This window comes from Fistularia commersonii, chromosome 1 (genome assembly GCF_037954325.1).
Source record: "Fistularia commersonii isolate RoL2024-O1a breed Wild chromosome 1, RoL_Fcom_v1.0, whole genome shotgun sequence".
Taxonomy (NCBI): Eukaryota; Metazoa; Chordata; class Actinopteri; order Syngnathiformes; family Fistulariidae; genus Fistularia; species Fistularia commersonii.
This window is the reverse complement of record NC_141284.1, coordinates 24800581-24824294: the sequence shown is the minus strand read 5'-3', so window position 1 is coordinate 24824294 and position 23714 is coordinate 24800581. Positions and strand designations below refer to the sequence as shown.

Below are 23714 nucleotides of genomic sequence, written 5' to 3'. Positions count from 1 at the left end.
TAATAAACTTAAACAACAGTGACATGGACTTTCACAAAAAAAAAAAAATAAAAAAAAAAAATTGCAATGCTGAAAAGAAGTGGTGCGAGATGGTGAGGGGAAAGATGGCGTGGAATTGAGTGTCTGGAAATGTGCTGGAGGAAATGAGAAATGCGACTAGGCGGGCCCGTCACAGCTGTTGTGCTATGCTTGACTGTAATATGCAGTTACATTGCGAGGGAGGTGCACGTCAGGTTAGGAAATTGAGGATGCGGCTCATATACCTACCTTGCAGGGATGTTAATCAAGCTTGGCTAAATGAGCACTTAAATGCAGAGAATGCAGAGAGATTGTATCACCATGGGTGTGAGCCAGATGTGTGGAGCCAGTTTGCTTGAGGATACAGTACGGTAATGTTTTGAATCAAAAATAATCATTTAAATTTACGACAGGAAAAATATATTGAGTCATATCAAACAATATTGGACCAAGATATCACATTTTTTCAATATATTTAAATATGTATCGAAATTTTCTTGGGTAATTCGTGCTTTTTAAGAGTGACATTCCATCTCTAAAAAAAATAGATAAATAAGAGTAAAAAATGATCAAAAATAACACATCGCCCAGGAGAATTTTTAGAGATTATGAATCGGGGTTCAATTTATTCCCCGATATATGACAATAATCTTTCGGGAAATTAGTTTCACATTACCAGGATAATAATCATCCAGCTCTTATATTAAATAATATTGTCACAAGATAGAAAATTTCTTAACATTTGCTGTGAAGGGAGAAAAAAAAAAAAAAACACACACACACACACTCTTCTCCCTGGCTTCACAATGTCAGCATCAACACATATTTCAATGCAATGACCTACAATCATCATAATAATCTCTCTGCATTACGGACAGCTTCGGTGAAAGGAAGTGAAGGACAACCGCAGCGTTCAGACAATGAGCCCACATTCACCGCCCCTGGACCCGCCGCCGACCAGGGCTGCTCGCACAGCATGTCTCTACCGCTAATTCCCGGCTCCATTGGGTTTGCATGCCAGGACTCTTAATTAAGATAGCTATGCCAAGTCAAGAAGTGAATTCTACCCGCCCGCTCCCATCCCTCATCAAATCACACACTCTCATGCAGATAGGGCAGCACAAGCGCACAATCTGCAAGTGACAGACGCGTTAAAAAGAAAATCCAAAGAAAAAAAAAAAAAAAAGATATTTAGATCATCTGAGTTGTGGGCCGTGAAGAATTCTCACAGTGGGTGGTGTGTGATTGTGTGTGTTAAGAAATATAACTATTTTGTCAAAGTGTGTGAGACACCTATCTCCTCTCTCAGAGACAACAAGTCTGTGAGATGCGCATGATCCCCCCCCCCCCTCCCCACAGACACACACACAAATACACACTTAATTGCTCAACAATGCAAGCAAATCATGAATGAATGGTCCTTTACGTGTCTAATTCTGCGACTAACTCCCAATTGTGTTCATGAATATGTGCGTGAGCGTCTCTTTTTAGATTTGGCTGCAGTATTAACTCTATCAGAGGCAAAAAAAAAAAAAAAAAAGTTATCAGCAATACTTCTGGGAGCAGCTGCCATTTGAGAGCACAATGCAAACACACACACATTTCCAGGACATTACAGTAGGCTGAATTCATTTCCTGGAGACATACACTAACTTGAACCAGGAAAAGAAACACTACTTACCAAAGCCCATTCTTATCATACCTCACACCACCGTCCTCACCCCAAAACCTAATGATTTACATTAAGGGACTTGGTTCGTCGGTCCCCAAGACGGTGGTAGTGGGGGTTGAGGTTGGAGGGGGTCCCCGCAATTTGACTGTGTAAACAGATTTATGTCCCCACAATGTGTGGAATACCTGCCACACACACACACACACACCCTTATAACACCCCTCCCCACTGCCTGCGGGTCACAAGGTCACATTCCTCCTCCTCAATCAGCCTCAGGATTTCACACACTAGTTCAGGGACGTGGGTGTGTATTTCTGCCTGCCTGCCTGCCTGCATGAGTCCATGCATTTGTGTTTGTTTGGGGATGTTTTAGTGATTTTTGGGGGGGGGGGGGGGGTAAGCAGTCATGTCCGCGCTAAGCCGACAGCGTTGAGAATGCATCTTTTTATACTTTCGCCTGACAATGAGCACAAAACAAGATCCTTTTGTTTTTGTGTTGTTTTTGAACCCACTGTATAGGAGATGAACAGATGTTACTTCTTGGTTTCTTTACAAAGTACCTTTCTCCTTCTACCAAAGAGTCTCCAGGGACTGATGCATTATGCCAGCCAGGGGGGGCAAAACCAAAACAACACATTAATCACTGTTTTGTTTTTTTTTAAAGTGTTGATTTGATTGACATCTCAGTCGGCCTACATAAAAATCTGTGGCACCACCGAAAAATTACAGGTGATCAAGACATAGTAATATAATAAAGAGAAGAATGCATCAGTGATAAAAGTGGAAACATAATATTTAGGGTTTTTTTTTTTAATGCATTTCAGTGACAATTAAGGCATCGGAGCAATTCAGTGACTCTTTAAATTGGTTTGTAGTGTGTGGAAGTGCCCAAATGGGATTAAAGAAGCTGGTAAAACAATGACAGGTATGCAGGGATAAGACGGCGGAGGACATGCAGAGGGGGGCGGGATGTCGAAGTGTGTCTGCATGTCCCCGGGGGAAAAAGGAGGAGGAGATGTAAGGCGGGTGGTGTAACAAGGGAGAGCAATAAAAGTATGTGGCTTTGCATTAAAACACAACATCAAGTTCTCCTCGGTTCTTACAAGCACGTGATGAGGGCGCAACGATCGATCTATGAAGTATTTCCAGTTCTGATTCCTTTCGCCGCTTTATCGGAAAACAACCAATTATGGATTCAGCTCCTCCACTCTTACACACACACACACACACACACACACAAGCGGCAGACGAGACACTTGAGGTACACACTCAAAATGCTCAGTCAGCCATAAAAACAGCCGTTAATGAGTGGCACAACTCTCCATGGGCCTGCCAACTAGCAACACCGACACGGCCAGCATGCTAATACAGGCACGTAAAGTTAAGTGTGTGTGTGTGTGTGTTTCATGCATGTGTGTGAAGTCGGTGCTCTCCGTGTGTACAGGTGTGTGTTTGATCCCTTCCGCCAACTTACCACGCTTACGCACGGACACACACACACACACGCTTGTAAATACATACGGTGGTGTGCATGCAGTCCCAGTTGTGTGCTAGTTAATAATTTGAATTCTGCATCAACATGACAAATGAGAATTTTCTGAATCAATTCATATTAATGGGTCAGTTTAATCATCTTGATGTAGGACTTTATCCTGCGCTCGGATCGTGGTCATCGTGTCTCTCCCGCACCAGTGTCTTCGCCACAAGTCACCGCACCAGCTGGTTCTTTATTCCAAAACTCCACATATGCCGTGTCGTGATTATCAAAAAAAAAGATAGTTACTTGTAAACTTGTAAATCATCACCTTCCGTTGCATCTTTAACTTGAAAGTTAACTTTTTGCTTTCGGTGCTTTTTGTTTTGAGAAGACCCCCAGCAGCTTGGAATTTTTTTCAATGACATCCTTGAGAACTTTGAACGCCAGATATCAGTTACAGGAGGTGACGCATATCTCCGAAACATTTTTTTTTTTTTTTTTGGCCATAACGGGGTCAAACCTTGAGACACTCCATACCGCACAAGTCATTCACGGGTAGAGTGTGTGTATGTGTGTGTGGAGAGGAGGAGGGAAGAAGGAGCCGGGGGGGGGGGTTGGATTCTGGAGAGGAGAATGGAGAAGTTGAAAGGCTTCTTTTATCTTCTTCTAAATCAACCGTCAACAATGCAGGAAATTATCAAGGGAGGCCAAAAAGAAAAAAAGGGGACGGGGCTCCGGACCGGAGGAGAGTTTGGAAGGGAGGCAGAAAGAATGGGGGGGGGGGGGGGGGGTAGAGGGTAAACATCGCAGCTCTGTGCCAAGCAAACATGAGATGCTGGGATATTTCAACAAAAAGGCACCGTTCATACGGGGGGAGGAGGGGGGGGGGTTGGACTCAAAGACAGAGAAGCCCCTTTTTTTATGCAGCTTGTTTAAGTGGGGAATATTGGGCCACTGTTACGCCTCGCTGACGCTGTAAAAGTGAAGAAAGATGGAATCGGGGTGCGGGGGGTGAATATTTCGCCGCTGCGACGGCAGCTGAGGTGACTGACTGACTGACTGACTGCAGGACCGCATCTCCCTTTTACTGCAGGGAAACCACATATCAACGCAGGTCCAATCGACGTGATGCAACTCTTTGCCCGGCAAAAGTGCCGGTTTTGAAATCGATGATAGCTTTTCCAGTGGCCGATGGAACGTTCCCATGAGTCGCCCGGAAATCACAGCAACCGAAAAAAAAAAATCGTAACTAGAGCGCACTAGAATTTCATTTGAAGATCGATCAGAGTTGGAGGATAAGCAACGAGGAACCCGTATAATATCTGTGCAATATTCAGAACTGTGCAATATTTCATTTCATAACAGCTACACTACAATTTTTCCTTTTATCATACTATTGTGCACTCCTACCTCACTTGTTACTTAGACACTTATAGTTCTATCACTTGTTTACTAAGACACTTTATAGTTTCACTGAGACACTTTATAGTTTATAGTTTATTTTTATTTCTAATTCTGCCTTTTTCTTTTTATTATTTATTACTGTTATATTTTCTGTAACTCTGGCACAACAATTTCCTTCGGGATTAATAAAGTTGTTCTTACCTTATCTTATCTTATCTTATCTGCCAGTGACTGGATGAGAATGAACTCATCTGAGATGCCGGTGTAAAAAACACTTTGAATTTCAAATGATGACATTTGATTTAAAAAAAAGACAGATCGCCGATGCCGTTGTCAGATTCCTGGCCTTTAATAGCCGCCAGCTGAGCCGGGTGACTTCAGAAACTCTTCATCGAGAATTCAACCCACGCCCCTCGATCGGGGCGGGGGACAAAGCTAATATTCTTTTGTCGTCAGTGTCATCGTTATTTACCCATTCCGTCGCAGGCTGCATTCGCAAAAAACAAAAAAAAGAAGTAAATACACAGCGTACAAGATGACTTTACTAGATGAGGCGGGACTTTGGGGTTCTGCTCTGTGCAAACAAGCAAAACATCATCAAGACACCAAAATTCCACCCGAGGTGTTGCAAAATCTGGGTTTAAAAAAAGAGAGCAAGAGGCAGGAAGAAGCCACAAAACACACTGCGGCGCAGAGGCCGGGCGAAAAGCCGGGAAATGGAAAGTGAAAGCATCGAGCAGGATCAGACACAAGAGAAGACGTTTTTTTTTTTTTTGCTTTCCGTTTTGGACTTCACGGCCCACGCGGAGCGCTCTCTTCAGCGCAGAAATCCGCAACATAAACACAACTACACCTCCTCAGCGGGGCAGGGTACATCCTGCACAACCCACTGGGTGGGAAAAAACCATCACAAGAAAATCCATCCTCAGTATGATCGGAACATTCGGGTGGCGTGGAACTCCTCCGATTCATCTCGGCTTCAACCGTAGTGATAAAACTGAATTATGACCTCACGGCGTGGGGATGTGTCACAGGCGGACTTGTTTTTTTTTTTTTTGTTTGTTTTTTTTCCATTGCGAAGGGGTAGGAAGAGAAAACTGCACTACAGGTGTCGACCCTTTCACCTCTCGGAACAGGAACGCCTCCGTGCCCTTCCAATAAGAAAAACTCACTGCGCAGGAAGCTGCTCCCTCGGTTGACCGAACCGCGCCTGGCCTGCAGCGGGGGGGCCGACACAACTGTCTCCCTGGAAGCAACACCTGTTGCTTCTGGAGAGAGGCGCGCACACACACGCGTGGCACGGGGATGTATCGTAAAATAACACTGACATCGGCAGAAAATGAATTTCAATCTCCGCTAGTAGACAAAAAAAAAAAAAGCTGTTGATCAGCTTCCTGTATATAATCTATGATAATAATTTATCCGTTATTAATCCCCGTGTGGAAATTCAGTCTCTGCAATCAATAACATCATGGATGAACCAGGAGCAGCAGGCCGCCGTCGACCAGCGCCAGGGGAGGAATTTGGGGTTCAGTGTCTTCATCAACTCTTCGACACACTAGAAAAAGTCGGGAATCGAACCAGAACGCTCGGTTCCAAAGATGCCACGCCGCTCCCTACCTAAACCATCACACAAAAGCCCTAAACTCCAATCTCAACTTTGCAGGAGGCAAATCCTGCGCCTCTGCTCTTGTTCTTTTCATCCCTTTCACATGATCACACACCTGTGTGTGTGTGTGTGTGTGTGTGTGTAACAATATAGCTGCAGCATCTTCTGTTCCTGACATTCAAGCGCTGTTCAGTAACACGACCTGCCGGATAACAATATTCCGGGTTACCGTCACACACACACACACACACACACACACACACACACACACACACACACACACACACACACACACACACACAATAGCAGCAATAACATGACCCCTCCCCGACCCCATTTTACCCGACAGCACCTGAAGGTTTAATCAGGCCCGACACCAGAACCGCCGAGCGGCAGTGGAAAAGCCGAAACAGAGAATGCAGATTTAGCCCCGAGGTCAGGCGCTTCTGGCATCTTTACACAATCTTAATTGCCTTCCTCACCTGTGCCTAGAATAATCTTAATAAGCACCCAGCACTCGGCATTAAGACCCCAGCTAACCTGCGTCACACAGAGCCCTTCTCCGAATATTCTTCTCCTGCAAGGCAGGTGTACCTTGGCAAGGCAACAACTATTCTAGGCCCCAAGCAGCGCCTGTCAAAATAACTCTGACTTATTGGGCCCAGCAAATAATGATCTATCGTAAATAGCGTGTGATTTTTTTTTTTTTTTTTTTTTTTTTTTTTAAATAGAATTCTACGAAATGGGATTTCGTCGAATCGAGTTTTTTTCAGATAATATATATATCTGGAAAAAACAGCATATTATTACTTCAAAATAAGAAATAAGAAAAAGTAGAGTTTAAAAAAAAAAAACCTAAACTGGTTACCAGACATAACCATCAACGCAATGGCTGATGGTGTGTGGAAAGACACACGTGCATTAACGCACACACACACACACACAGAAAAAGATAAAACACCTGAGTGTGCTCTTAATACTGCAATACTGTGGATTTCTAAAGCAACGTGAGTGACCAAAACTTAACACGCTGCCTTGCCAGCAGTTGCATCAGATTGCAAATCCCTGCAGTTGAATTATGCAGTTGTGCATCCTCTCTAGCAACACATTCCCGTCTCTGCGCCAGGCCGACGACGCGGGGACGGGACAGCTCGAGAAAGGAAACAGAGAGATCATTACGAGTGGGCTTTCGTTTGGGATTCTTTCATTCCATGCGCGCATATTGAGCGAGCTTGGCATTCGACACAAGGGTGCTTTCATGGGGTTTTCAAACGCCAGGGAGCTTTGTTTACGTTCTTATTGTGTATAAATGTCGCAGCCAAAGAGGGTTAACTTTAAGGGAACGCTGCACCGTAATGTAAACCTCAGAGAGGATAAGGGGACGAGTGCAGAAACACTTGTGCAACTTTTAGAAACCTTGATTGGAGGTCACTTTTTTTTTTTTTTTGATAATTTTGAAGTCATTCCATGCTTTAGCTGTTGTATAAACTTTTTTTCCCCCTTCAGCTCTCAGGTGAATTTGGAGGTAATGGGGAGAGAAATCCTTCATTTGCATTTCTTCATTTGTGAAAATCACGCTTTTCGCCGCCGTGCCCTCGCAGTCGCCGCGAGCCCATGATAGAGAACCTCAACAAAAAAAGGGGCAAAACACAAAAGGTGGCCTCCTGCAGGCTGCAACGCCCCGTATCCGAAACCCTATCTCACCTGTTAAGAAAAAGTCAAAGGTCAGCCTGATAAAGCGCTTTTTTTTTTTTCCTTTTTTTAAAATCAACTCCATGTGGATCTTTAAACTAAAAAAAAAAATAAATTGCCACTGTCCATCACTCACTGATCTTTTCATGCTGAGTCTTTTTCTTTTTTTTTTAAAAATTTGCACAGCCACATCAGCCTTCCACCAAAGGAATGTCATCTGACGTCATGTATTTGGGATCGAATTTCTCCTTCTCCTTTTTCTCTGCCCTGAAAAAAAGCCTGCTTGTGTGGTGTGTGTATATAAATGTGTGTGTGTGTGTGCGTGTGTGTGTGTGTGTGTGTGTGTTTTTCCCCCTTCAGCCTTCTCCAACGTGTCCACTGGATCCAGAGTCCACAGCAGGGGAGGGGGGGTGCTGAAGGGGTAGATTGAGGGGGATCACGGCTCAATTATAGGTGAACCCCTTCTACCAACATCACCACACACACACACACACCACACACACACACACCCTTCCACCAGTGTGACAACTAACCAACAACTCCAATTATCTCATTTAAGGATTCAAATGTGGATCCACAATTCAGCTTTTGCATCCCCCCCCCCAACACACACCACACGCACACACATACACTTCACCTATTCTGAAGGAGTTTATTCTATTTTATTTTTTCATCTTCTCTGGGGGGGGGAAGGGGGCCGGACGGATCGATCTTTCTGAGCCGGACGGCCAATGTTTGATTTCCACGTCCGCATCCAGAGGCTGGAGGGAGACTCGAGTCTTCCCTGCGCAAACAGACACGTAGTCGTTTCTGAGAGAGAGAAAAGAGAGAGAGAGAGAGAGAGAGAGAGAGAGAGAGAGAGAGAGAGAGAGAGAGAGCCTGGCTGGAAGGAATGCTAGGATATGCTGGAGTTGGGACTTTTTCTCCTCCAAAGACTACTTTTTTTTCCCTCCCCTTTCTTTCTTTTCATACATGCAGCAACCGGACGCAAAACAAGCAAACAAACAAAAACAAACTCCAAGAAAAGTCGCAATTGCGCACAAACTCAACTCTACCAGCCCGATGCGCTCAAAGCCCCGGCGAGACCCAACGGTTTCGCAACTCCCTGCGTCAAATCTGACTGCCTCAGCATCTTCAGCTCCAACTTATTTTCTTTTTTTTTTTTTCCTCCTTCTTCATTATCACTCCTCCACCAACCCCTACCATAGTTATAAAAGTGCTTATTTCCTGTCGAAGCCAGCAAACGCATAAACACACACACACACACACAGACAACAGATCGTTTCCAGAACGCAGAGAAACAAACTAAATGAGGGAGAGAGAAAGAGAGAGAGAGGGGCTTTTCCTCCTGTTGCGCACTCACTCCATCTGAAGTCCTCGGAGACAAAAACGCATTCTTTTCGTGGAAAAAGCTGAGAAATCGGGTCCTCAAAAAAATAAAAAATAAAATTTAAAAAAACAGAAGCCCAGGATCCGACCCGACGTGTCTTTTCTTTCGTGTTAGAATAGAAAAAAAAGGTGGGTGGGGGGGTTAAAAAAAAAAAAAAAAGAAAGAAAGAAATGCCCACTGAAGTCACCCCCGCCGCAGAAGTCAGGCAGTTTTCCTTTTTCCTTTGCGCCGGCCAAGTAGCCCAGACTGCCGGCGTCAGCGCTCAGCTCTCCAAACCCTCTCACACACACACACATACACACTCCCTGACGCGCACACATACACACGCATACATACGCACTCACAGACACGCACTTATAAAAACTTTTTTTTTTTTTTCCTTAACATGGGTGTCCGTCGTCGACCCCCCCCCCTCCTTCCCCTCTTCCTCCTCCACCACCTCCTTCCCTCTCTTCCCCGTTCGCGGTATCTTTCGAGAAGTCTGAGCTGGGGGGGAAAACTCACCTCGCTGCAATAAAATAATCTTCAAACAGACACGGCTGCGCGTTTTTTTATTCCCAGGGTCGGGTCTCTCCTGTCTGCTGGCGCGGCGCGTCGCGTACTGGGAGACTCCGCCATGTCAATCAAAGCGCGGCGCACATGGAGGTCAGAGCCCGCCCTCCTTTTACCGTAATAAACTAAAAGTGCGCGCAACACGGAAGAGACGAGGAGAAAAAAAAACAAGCCGTGCTTTCTTTTACCGTAACGACGCAGCGCTCAGAGATTGAGATGAATCTGAATCAGTCAGAAAAAAAAACGTTATTTGGCCCCGACGGGCAAATGGAGGTCACATGGGAACGCAGCATTGAATTATGAACACATAGGAATAAAGGTTCAGAAAAGATCTATAGTATAGTAATATATATATATATATGATGAGATGAGAACAACTTTATTTATCCCGAAGGAAATTGTTGTGCTAGAGTTTCAAGTAAAAACACAACAATAATAGATAATAGTAGAAAGGAGGAAGATATGCACACATATATAAATATACTGTTTTTATAAATGGGATAAGTATCTTATCTTTCATATATATATGTATGTACACTGTTTTCATATGTAGGATGAGTATTTTATCTTTTTTTATATATTATTTATTATTATATATTACTATAGGCTGTTACTATTCTTTTATGATTTAAAATTTTATTCTATAAAAGTATACACATATATTTATATATACACTGTTTTCATATATAGGATAAGTATCTTGTCTTTTTTATATATATTATCTTTTATATATATATAAAGATAAAATACTTATATATTAAAACAGTAAATATGTATTATATATATTTTTTATTTTATTTTCTATATATTTTGTTAAGATTCTGTTATTATTACAGGCTATTACTATTCTTTTATGATTTTAAATTTTATTCTATAAATGTATACATATACAGTATGTGAGTGTGAGTGTGTGTGTGTGTGTGTGTGTGTGTGTGTGTGTGTGTGTGTGTGTATTATATTTTTTTACCATTTTCTTTTTTAAGTTTCATTCTTCTGTGTTCATAATTTGATGCTGCTACCCAATTGCCCCTCAGGGGGCATTTGGGGTCACATGGGGGCAAGTTTTTCCGATTCTGATTCAAATGAAATATGAATAAAGGGAATACTAAAATAACACATCCTCGATCTGAATGAAGGAAATATTGTTATTCAATACTCTGTTCTTTACATAGTTGAATGTGCTGACAAAAAAATCACACAAAAGTCATCAATGGAAATCAAATGTCCCACGGAGGTCTGGATTTGGAGTCACAATCAAAAGTAAAGAGGAAAAACACACGACAGGCTGATCCAATTTCAATGTAATGTACTTAAAACAAGTCAAAATGCATCAGTGTTATATCCTAAGTGGACAGTTTGATTTCACAGACATGTGATGGATATGGAGTTTAATTGTGTTGTTTAAGTGTTCCCTTAATTTTTTTGAGCAGTATATATAGAAACCATTCCTGCCAGCAGATGTCTGGCTGTATAAATCCTCACTCAGAGTGTCTTCTGTACAATAAATGTTTAACTCAACAACAATCCCTACTTTTACACAAATTATTACATGTATGTCATGCACATGCACTAGTAAATTCACATGTATATACGTTACATATATTTTTCTATTTTTTTACATGCCTTTATAATTAAATTAATTTATTTATTTTGATCTTTATTGTTCTGGAGACCAGTCCCGGACAGCTGGGATAGGCTGCAGCATCCCCTGCGAAGATGGATGGATTTTTTAAATTTTATTCTTATTGTTATATAAAGTTCTATTCTGATTCTTCCCGGATGCTGGAATTGGAGGTCTAGAGGAAGACCAAAGAGAAGATTTACGGACGTAATGAGCGAGGACATGTAGGTAGTTGGTGTGAGAGAGGAGGATACAGAGAATAGGGTTAGATGGAGAAGGTCGAGTCGCCGTGGCGACCCGAGAAGGAAAAAGCCAATAGGAAAAGAAGAAGACGAAACGAGAAATACAAGGACAAGACAGTGACAAGCTAAAAATACAAGTAAAAAAATAAATTAAATAAATCAACTCTGAAGCGTAAAAACATAAAGTATAATAAAAAAAAAGTCTCTCCATATTTACCAATGTACAGGAATAAATATTGAGCAAAGTGGCAATGTGAAATAGTGCAGTAACTAATTAGAGTGACTTATTTACTGTCGTTTCTGTCTTATAATTAAGTAAATAAATCAACAAAGTGCAAATGTTTTTGAGTTGCATGTTGTTTATAGAGTTTCTTTCTCCTGTTGCAGCCCAAGAACCTTGCTTCAAGGGTTGATGAACTCTTGAACAAATAACAGCAGAGCGGAATCCAGTTTTGTCTGGTTGACATTAATCTTTGGTGCTGACACGGCATGTCTTCGAACCTGCCGTCGGCACACGACCTGTGTCACCGTAGCCCCTGCGGCTATTCCTCTCAATGCAACTTCAGGTTAAGCAAACTGGATTTCATCAAATGATAGATACATACAGAATTAGCTTTTAAACATTGTAAAGCATTATATCGACCTGTAAAAAACAACTGTTTACCGTGTGGTAAATGGACAATCTATTTGCTTTTTAAAACGTATTTTTCTTTTTTTTTTCTATCTCTTTTTTAATTACTTTTAATTTTTTTTTTTTTTTTGTCACTCATTTCAACTCTTTTATTCTTTTTTTTTTTCAGTGGAGAATACCAATATCCATTTACCCTCCCTTTTTGTCATATTTTTTTCCCGTACGTCCCTGTTAATCGCCTGATCAGTTGTCAATTTTTGCACCCACCAGCTCCTCCTCGAGTCAAGTCTATCGATAAAATGTCAAATATTTATAATGGCCGAGCCCCATTATCTTATACAGCTGGTGCCCCCTGTTGGTTGGAGCCCCCTGGGCACCGTCCAGAGGCTATAATTTAATAATCTTGCCCGATATACAGTCACACACTATTTAATATTGATTTGTTAGTGAAGGTGAAAGTCTGGACGTGCTGATGCTCGACGTTAAGAGATCAACGGCGGGGGATGAGGTGCATGCCCGGATCAGAAAAGAAAACTTGCCGACTAATCCCGCGCCAGATCTACTGTAATTTGAAGCGTTTCTCCGGGAATCCGCATTTCGACCCGGTGAGATGAGCCTCCGCCACTAAACCTCCGTGACCTGAAATGCATTCAAAAGCAGGGCAAAGTTACTGCAGCAGAAAAAAAAAAAAAAAAGAAAATAGAAATACATTTCACTGATTGGTTTGAGATTGATAAGAATTTGCAAGGGTTTTACTTTAAACACAACCCCTACACTTTGTTTTTTGAAAATCATCACTTTACCACATGCCGTGACACAAACAAGGGTGACACGAACAAGGGTTGCCCTCATGTACATTCAAGTTCACCTCCAAAAGTTTCATATCAATCTATTTGCTTTCTGTATTTTTAAGCTTGCAGACTCAGCCAAATACACTCATTGCCCCTGAGTTCTAGATTTCTCAGTGCTGGCAAACACACGCGCACATTCCAGCAACTGCGTGAAGAAAACAGCCACTGATGTAATTCTAAGCCCGGGATCAGAACAGTGTGGCTGTGAGGAATTAAATTCAATTCACACCGATAAACACTATTCATTTCCAATTGGGGTTATAGGCATCGTAATTATTCGACGCTCTAAAAAAGAAAAAGAAAAATCTCCTCGCGGACGGCGTGTGCAGGCAGACGGGAGATCCTCGGAGAAAATTCGGAGAAAGAAACCGTCAAGTGTTCAATGTGGAGTGAGTGAAAATCTAGAAAACAAGCACTTCCATGCAATATGACCTTTAATTGTCAAACAGATGTTTTTCTTTTCCTTTCTTTTCTTTTCCTCGTCATTGGCGTCCTCGTATCTTTTATGTACATCCATAATGATTAAGTATCCATCAAGATCAATCACAAATGGCTTTCAATTACTTTTTCGCCTCTGCAGTAACTTTACATGACAAAAGGAACTCTGTTAATTCTACTTCAAACCGATTTGCACATCTTAAAAGGCAGCTGTTGTTTAAATGCTGTCTTCTCTGATATTGATTTTTAAAAGACAATGTTCGATTTCTGTGAATCATTTCAAATAGTGCGGTGTCAGACCCGCTCCACACGGAAGGTGTTACAGGACTGATTTGGCGCCGTGTGAATAAAAAGTCCGACATCTGACAATAATGGTGCATAATTGTGGCTTTGCAGCGATGGAAACCGCTTTCAGGCAATTGAATGTGATATATAAAATTACATACCAATATCTACCCCCATCCTTGTGTTCAGTCTGTACTACAAGCTGTTTGCACACACATTTAAATCTAATTGCTATATCGATGAATTCATTCATTTATATTTATTTAGACCGTTTCTCCTGCGCTCAGGGTCGCTGTGGCGTCCCAGCAGTCAGCGGGCGAGAGGCGACCTTCACCCTGAAACGGTGGCCCGTCAATCACAGGGCCACATACAACATTTCGACCTCTCATTCGCACATCTCAACAATTTAGTCTCCAATGAACCTCCTACATATTTTTGCATTGTGGGAGGAAACCCAAGCAGACGCGGGGAAAAACATGTAAACTGCACACAGAAATCGAATCAGGGGCTTTATCGTATTCACCTTTTTTTTTTTGTTTGTTTCTCAAAGGTGCGGCCATGAAATTAGGAAAACACATCTAAGGAATACCTGAACACCAAATTTCGAAATGCACATTGCACATCATCCTGTCTACGCGTCCAAGGCTCTGCTTCCTGGCCCGAGACTATTTCCTGTGGTTTGAACCACAACGTGTTTTCTTTTTTTAAATCAATTTTTATCAATGATCACGGCACAACTTACAGGGTCGAATGTACTTCATGGAGATCGGGTACTATTCTGCACGCATTCCTGCATGCATTGAGCGTGTTGCGTTTGTGGTCATGGTGCCTTCCTCTCAGCATGAGGCCAACTGAGACTGACCCTGTGAAGCAAAACACAAGTTCGGATATTGCAACATCCAAGTGTGCTGTCACTGTTGTATCACCCTGGCCAAAGTGACTGTCTTGAGTAGTTGCGTAACTTTTTTGCCATTTTTTTTTCCTGTGAATCACTTACCTTTTGCTGCCAGGGAGGGGCTGGACGTCATGGAGAAAAACATTGGAATATCTAAATATTCAAAAGTTGTTTTTTCAGTGGAATGGCACTCCATAGCCTGACGGCCAGTACCGCTTCACGCTAAACTACTTTCACTAAATAACAAGTTGCGCTGTTGATCGCGCTTCCTGTTTTGTGCAGATGTGCAAGAAATTATTCATTTTTAAGATCCAGCATCCTAATGCCGTTAGATCTGCTCTATATCCAGACATATTTTGTGATTATCTACCTCAAGGGTTGATATTTTCACAGACTTCTCAGACTGAGATGCAGTGAGCGTTTAATGTGGGTTTTCTTTTTACAAGGAGTTGCGGTTACATACTTGCTTTAGAAAAATTAATGTGTTTTGAAATGTTGCATCATTATTTCTCAATGAATTGTAGGTCTCAACATGTACATTACAACATCGTGACCATGTTTGAATTGGTAAATAAGTACTTTTAACAGAAGTAACGCTTTCAATAGACAAGATTCATTGTGCTAAGCTTATTAGGTCCTCAAGCTCAGTAATGCAACATAAAAATATGTGAATTTGAGAGACAAGAATGAGGTGAGACAGAAAGATATCATGATTGTAACAATAGCATAATTATAAGAACAATAAACAGTAGCAGTTGCAGAAGGCTTAACTCATACTAATGCTTGCCAGTATTTGTGTAGTACAATTATTTTTCAACCAAAACCCAGTATTAAATGCAATTAAATTTGCAATAAACATCATAGTTTTACAATATAATTGCTTTACAATTTTCTATCGAGTGTGCCACTGTCCTCAGTTTATCCAAAGAAAAATGTAAAGGTGACAGGGTACATCATGATCTAAAAGTAATGGACTGTTATTAATGTCTGAATTTGCATATGAAATTAAATTTAACCTGACCTGAGGTAAAGTAGGAATAAGTATTTCTGACATTAAACAACACACAGGATGAACAAATGGATTATGAGAGCGGTGAGGTCTCAGAGTTACATCTACATGATCATAGATGGCATCAGGACCAGGTAGGACCCGCCGTGCCATTGATATCCCAAGTTTATTCTTCTAAATTGTGTCTGCAGGGACAAACGGCTCTGCAGGAAAACAGGTGGCAGAAGAAAAATCAATCCACGCTTTTCATGAATTTTGAAATAGCTCTAAATCAGTTAATAGTGCCTCAGGATGGACTGAACTCTAATAAAGGTTCTTATGCAATGGAAAATAAAAGGATGCTCCTTAGATACCGTCATACCTGTTTAAACTATTCTGGGGGAAATTTGAGGGGAACGTCTTGAAATTTTGCACAACTGTCCTCCCAGATTTTGATTATGGTACACACAAAGCAATAATGAATTATGCTAATTCACTTTTCTGGACATTATTTCCTTCACTTCAGTGTGGAGACACGGATGTAAACTACATCCCGCAATATATCCAGTTGTGCCGTGCAGCCAACACATTATTTCAGAATGGGGAACGGACAGTTATTTTATTATACGGCCCGTTTATCGATCAGTAAATAACTCACACCCTGCGGCTAAATGGGATGGATTATTCAGAAAGACTATAATTCAAATGGCTAATAATAATGTTCATGTCGTCGCTCCGGCGATCCAAGATTTAGCTGTTGATTGCGAATATAAACAAACTTTGCCGGAAACCGCTAACGGCCTCTTCGGATGTGTTTGCGGAAAAAAAAAAACCCAAAACAAAACAAAAAAACAAGACAAATAAAAAGAGGAAGAAGAGATTCAGATAATTAGAAGCAGATGATTTAAGGATGGGATTTGAATTATGCAACAGGGGCTACAAGTCTGGATCACGAAGACGTTCCCACGATTTTTCACCGTGGAAACTTAGTACATTTGGAAGTCGTGTGCCATCGGTCCATGACCTGAAAGAGAGAGAGAGAGAAAACAAAAACAAGTGTTGAGTAATAAGAAGGCGATCCGGGGTAAAACCTTGATGATGTATTGGATCTGTAAAGACAGCCGGTTGCGTTAGAGAGGATCCGTGGGGGAGAGCGGCCGAGGAAAGACTGCAGGGAGCAGATCTTGGCCGCATATGTCAGGGCCAGGCCTCCACAACCACCAGATGTTCACCACCGGCCCAGCTGCTTTCTCTCTCTCCCAGTCTTTCTCCCGGTCTCTCCTTCGAAGATCCCCCCCCCTCCTCTCCTCTCAGAGGCTCTTTCAAGAAAACCCTCCCTGTAATCATCCACACTCAAGACGCTCAGATCACCCCAGCTCTTTGAAGTAAGTGGAATGCGTCCAGCCATATGACGGCGTGTTCTGTATTTTCTGCTCCGAGAAAGCCGGGGAAGGGAAAGACCGTCGGGACGGCTTTTTGGGCTTTTTTTTTTTTTTTTCGGCGAGGTATTCTCGTCGTTAATTACGTCCCCCGTTTTGATCTGGCGTGGCATCTGCGTTTATTTATCCCTCTCCTGATGTGTTGTGTCTACGCGATCATGTGCGCTCACTGAAATGCAGGTCTGAGGCACCAGGTGACAGATGATAATGGGCGTCTGGCTGCAGAAAAGAGCTGGAAGAAACATGATGGTATGCGTGTGTGTCTGCGTCTATGTGTGTGTGTGTGTGTGTGTGTGAGCGCGCATGCAAAGATGTGTTTGTGCATGTGAGGTGCTTCTCCTCATAGATGTGAGGATGGAATTTGACTCATCATGAGTTCAAAAGAGTCAGGCCTCAGCTCTCTGCACAGCAACAAGAGCGGACATGCCTGTCCTTCTCCCTCTCTCTTGTTCTTTCTCAGCCTCTCTCCACCCTCCTCTTTTTTTCCTCGAGTTCTGCGAGGGATTTCACGGCTTGTGTTACTTTTGCGTGTTTGTCATGTGCACGTCCTTGTGCTCTTCATCCCACCTGGAAATAAAAGCAAAAGGTTTCCAAGTTTCCATCGCACGATCTCGCTGGCAGTCGCGATTAACTTGTTGTTTTTCCTCGGTCTTCGCTTTTTAACTCTAAATCTCGACGAAAGCATTAATTGTTTCTGGTTTATAATCCGATTAAGTCACGATTCTAATCTGGACATTTCTGGGAACTGGCAATGTGTTACTGTGAGAGAAATTTTCCAGATTATACTACAATATATACCGTCATTTCTGGATTACTACACACACCTGAACATAAACTGGACTGGCTAAAAATAACGAAATAAATATATGTGTACATAAATGGGCCGCACTCGTCAACAACATGCAGGTGTCCATGCATTAACGTGAGATATTTACACAGAAAGACGCTATGCAGAAACATTTTTTTAACTTTTAATTAAATATCAACAAATACATACTGGAAATGCTTTCTTTCCGAACAGTGCCTGTAACAAGGCTGAGGAAAAATATCAATAATAATTAACACCGGGAAAAGTCTATCTATTTTCTATCCCTGGTTTGTCCTACTCCAGCTGATCGCTATCTTCGTCTTCCTCCTGCACACTAAAACCGTTAAGGTCGTCTTCTTCGGTGTCGGAATTGAACAGCCTCAGAATTTCACGGTCATTTCATTGGTCCGATGTGACGAGGCAAAACATTTTGGCGACGTGAAGCTCGTGAGCCCCCCAAAATATCCATAAATTAGCCGCATCGTTGTTTAAGCCGCAGCGTTCAAAGTTTATAATCCGGAAATTACGGTAAGCAATTATAAGTGATGTGTGAATAACATCTCTCAATGTTATCCAATTACAGTCAGAGAAGATTATCTCTTGCCAGAATGTAACGCTTTCCAGTCGAGACAGAAGGCCGCCCACATTCAGCTCGGATCTGGACGAGGTTTCCGCCCGTAAAAGGCAGGTTTTCCTCGTCGCTGTCACGTGGGAGATGTTTGGTATCCGTAAAGTGTGTGGTTCATCAGATGACCGGAATCAATGTATCAATAAAATTTGACCAGACTTGACTTTTGGTTCGACACCACCATATATTTAGCAATGAGGGAAAGTGAGAGTTTCCACTTTCCATTTGCGCACACGGGTTTGTTTATAAATTACAATACGGCAGCCTCACAGTTTGCTCATCAAATCAAATGACAAATTCTTCCTCTCTTCCTTTGGGTTGCTTTCCTCAGGGGTCGCTACGGTGAATCATCCGCAGCCACCTAACTCTTTCCTCTTCGTCCTCTTCTCACACACAGACTAACTTCACGGCCACTTTCACTTCATCCATAAATTTCCTCTTAAGTCGTCCTCTAATCCTCCTGCCTGGGAGTCTCAATCTCAGCATCTTTCAACCCAGACATTCACTATCCCTCCTCTGTACTTCTGTCCAAATCATCTCTGCCTGACTTTACCTCCAGAACATGTGCTGTCCCTCTGATAGATTCATTCCTGATCCCACCCATCCATCCTCCAGCTCTGCCTCCTGTCTTCTCCTCAGTGTCTGGCCGGTCTCACCACCGTCTCACACACCTTTCGCTCATTTTCTTCTTCTTCTTTCCCTTTCGGCTTTTCCCTTCAGGGGTCGCCACGGCGAATCGACCTTCTCCGTCCAACCCTATTCTCTGTATCCTTCTCTCGCACATCAACTAACTTCATATCCTCTCTCGCTACGTCCATAAATCTTCTCTTTGGTCTTCCTCTAGACTGGGGATGGGCAATTGAGCCGCATTTCTTATTTAATTTTTATGCGCGGGCCAACTGGGTATCATGTAAATTGAACAAAATGAAAATTGCAATTTAAATATTTCCATTTTTTTTGGCACTTTATTTTTCACTTTAAAATCATTAATGATCATATAAATGTACCGATATTATTTTGCATGAAATCATCCACACAAAATGAAACAAAAGGAAAAGTAAGGCACTTCTAAATTCAATATTGTTTGAAATTACTTATATTGGAAATGTTCAATACACCTTTTCCAAACTGCTTGAATCCATTTCTTTACCTCACTCCCCCCGGACTGGTGACCTTAAGTACTTGAAACCTTCTTTATCTCTTAAATAAAATGTCACCCGATAGTGAGAAAAGTAACAATGGCATTCACTTTGCAGAAAATGTCCCGTCTGAAAGGATATATAGCACACATGATCAAAAGATACAGCGAAACTGAAAAATACCTGACATATCACCTGAAAATGTCAAGAAAAAAAAAATGTGACATTTTCTAAATTTAATCCTCAATGAATGCTCTTGTTTCATAAGTATTATCAAAGTAGAAATGGCGATCTTAGTTTATAGCTGCTTCTTTCTTTTAGACACGATAATCAGTCGTGTGTTATGTTTTGCGACTTGGGTATTATCCAAGCGCTTGCTTCTTTTTCTCCCTTTAATTATTCAAAAAAACCTTCACTGCCTCCCGCCCAGGTCTTTTCCATTCGGCCGTATCTAAACGGTCTGATGAAATCTGTGTTTTTCCAGCTGTGCCACGCGTTTTGCGAGCAGTGCACCTTCCAGTGATGACATCACAGACGGTGACATCACGCCGGCCTGGGTTTCAGCACCAGGCCGGCCGTGGGGGTCGGCGACCGTGGCGCTGGAATGTCCGTGACTCAAGGAGGCTGGCTTGTGAACCGGTCGGCTAATTGTTTTGTCCCTGACATTTGTGAAAAACAATAGAAGTGCCATTTGGAACAATGATCAATTCTAACCTTCAATGGGAGGACCAGAGCGCTAAAATCTCCACATGTCGTCAAGCGCTCTCTCCGGACAATAGTTGCATTGAGAATAATAGTCCCGCCTCTTCCTGTGAGAATTCATTTCCGAACGTTCGGAATTTCAATAAAAATGCCATCCTCAAGTCCTGTGTGAAATCAAAATCGAGAATCGGCGGGGTATCAGTCATTTGACGAAGTTCTCCGCGCAAATGTTAGCTTGTAGTAAAAGCTCGGCAGATGCGTTCCTCTAAACCGAAGCTATTATTGAGCGATGAGTAGAAAAATAAACCCGACATCAAGTTTTGCTAGAGTTTTGACAAGTTTTGAGCATTTCTTATTTTTCTATCTTATTTTTCAGTGAAACCAAGTAATCTCGGCCGCGTATCCAATAGCATCTGCTCCGAGGTACTGATATTAAAAAAACAGCCATGAGGCCAAGCGCTGGTAAAAAAAAATAAAAATAAAACAATAATAACCCTGATTTATACACATAAATACTACATGCAATCATATACATGTACTATTAAAATACACATGTATCTGTGTTACATTTATTTTTACATCCCATTAATTTTATTTTAATTTATTTCTTCTGATCTTTACCGTTTTTTATTTAATTTTTATCATTTGCTATTACCTTCCGTATTTCTATATTGAATTCTTTTTCGATTCTGATGGTAGTGATGTCACTATGGGCCGTGGAAGAAGAGAGCAAGGCACTGGTAACTATCTGCAGCCGCCCATTTAAAAGCATTCATTTGAATGGCACAACATTTACATAATCAGCTGCGGCTTCCGCACGCAAATGTCATCGACAGAAATGCACAGTGTATCACTGGGCGGGGTTGACATGGGAATCTACCGAATACGGTGTATGCTGAATGAACAATCAACAATGTGCCACGCTCACCAGAGACTTCCTGTTTTGGCCGGTGTTTGTCGAAACGACAGTCACGCCAGGGGACGGTGATTCAGTAGCAGCCTGCGTCACATGTACCCATCACTTACAATACTTTCAGAGAAAACAACACCATTTATTGACACCGCAGTGTCCCGGCGTCCATTTAAGGAGATACGGGGTAAAAGTTAAAATGTCACAAAGGACAAGTCGGGTACAAATGAGCTGTTCCAATAATAGCCAAGTACATTCACTGATGGAAAGTACTGAAGAAAAGTTATGAGAGCAGGGTTTGCACACTTGTGACTGGTATCTGCATACGACAATATTCTCATTTAGACATAAAAAAGGAAGTAAATACTGCACCCGTGGAGGTGGGAAGGAGTGTTAGGCGTTGAGGGATCAGAAGTGGATGCGAAGTGAAACTAGAGTGAAACTTCATCGGCCACTGATTTTCAGAAACATCTTTATTTGAACTTTTAAGCTTCAGACAAAAGCGGCAAATACCAAAGGAAAGCAGAAAGAACAAAACGGGAAAGAAGGGATTAGGCAGAGGGTGAGAGAGAGAGAAAGAAAGAAAAGAGAGAAAGAAAGAAAGAAAGAAAGAAAGAAAACCATGCCATCACAGGAACATTTAGGATTTAAAATACATCTCGGCCAACTCAAGTCTCCTCAGCACAGAGGAAGTTCTTCAAAATAAAAGTATTTGTCACTACCCCTCACAGTAGCAATAGAGTATCTGTGTAAAAGTCCTATATGACTTCACCCCCACCAAAGTGCTACGTGTGTGAGCACTAGGGCACTTTGCATAGTCATAAAGTAATCAACCAGGGACGTCCAAAATTCCTTCAATACTTTTGTACGACTCTGTCTCCTTGAGAGCGCGAGTGCGTCTGCGACCATGACGACGGACCCTCGGCTCACGGCGTGATTGTCGGGGCGGCAGAACGTCGGGTCGGTCCTGCGGAGGATTCCGAGGATTCTCCTCTGCTGAAGAGACCCCTTGGCGTATCTAACACAAAAGCACGTACACGTCTAACATAATTTACCCCCCCTCCCCGCCCCGAGGAGCCACACGGTGGCACAGCGATACAAACCATCAAATTACACATATATAATGGCTTATTGTTACTGTTATTATTGAAATATTAAAGTTTATTATACAGTCAGGCACATTTACAATGGCTATGTAGCAAAAAAAGGGAAAGCTCAACATCCGTGAGGCCCCTCTAGTATCCGCGAGCCGAGCTTTTATCCCTTTGGATGGCATGAAATGTGTACGTGTCTTTTTTTTTTTTTTTTTCTTTGTCAGTGAAGATGGTCGACGCCGGTTCATTTGAAAACCCGCTGAGGACAGAAAGTGCCTCGTTTCTAATTAAAAGTTACACAAGCGCACACACTGACGCCCCGGACTCCCGCGGCATCCCACGTTAAAACAGCCTCGGAGACTCTTCTCTCTGAGATTCCTAAGCGAAGGCAAACAGTTCTAGCCATTGCAGTGAGGGCAGTGTCAAGGCCACATGTCCCCCCCCCCCCCTCCCCCTCCCCCGACCCCCCCTTAAGTGCAGCACAATAATTAAACAGAGTTAATGGGCCAGTTCGCCCAATATAAACACAAATTCATCTATGCAAATATTTTTGGCTTCATGTTCCGGCCTAGCTGCGCGCCTCTCGCCGAGTCGCGGCCCAGGAAAACACAGTTTATGGTTCTCAAAGCGTAGAAAACGAGGCAGCGACCGATCCTCCTGGGGACGTCGTATCTCGGCTCCTTTTCGGTCGTTGTGTTTTTTAAAAAAAAAGGACGTTTGCTTCAGTAGCAATCGGCTGAATGTATCATTAACTTTATTTAGTGCCTAGAGAAGTGCCGAGAGAAGTCGCAGTAAAGTTTCTAAATATAAAACTCGGCGTTGCGAGTTCGGTCGAAATTCCCCTCGATAGTGACGGACTGGAGGCGGGTATTTATTAACCGCGGCGGGAGAATAAAAACGTTTCCCCTCAATAAAACGATCCTTTTCCGACGTGTTTGTGAACCGACCCTTCGGGAGGCATCCTTATTAATGTCCTTTCGTATTTGAAAGCGCCTCGTCATAAACAACTGTTCGGGCAGACAACGAACATCGAAACGTTAAAAAAAAAAAAAAAAAAGCAGGGGTGATGATGCAACGACATACGATCGGCTCCAACCGGTGAGAATCGCCATTCTTGTGTGCGTCCGCGGAGTACTCACAACTCTACCAGAGAGTTTGAAATGACGGTCGACATGCATTGCTACATGTGTCATGGTGACCTGGTGGGGAATTAACCCAGAGGTGAGCTG

General features: G+C 42.4%; 1 protein-coding gene across 1 annotated transcript in view; it reads right to left on the bottom strand.

Annotated features, from left to right (window-relative positions):
• Positions 1-9910, bottom strand: part of fndc3ba (fibronectin type III domain containing 3Ba) — a 104378-nt gene extending 94468 nt beyond the window's left edge. The window contains exon 1 of the mRNA XM_086156364.1: positions 9767-9910. The gene's annotated coding sequence lies outside the window, so the exon portion shown is untranslated. The remainder of the gene's footprint in view (positions 1-9766) is intronic.
• Positions 9911-23714: the final 13804 nt, after the last annotated feature.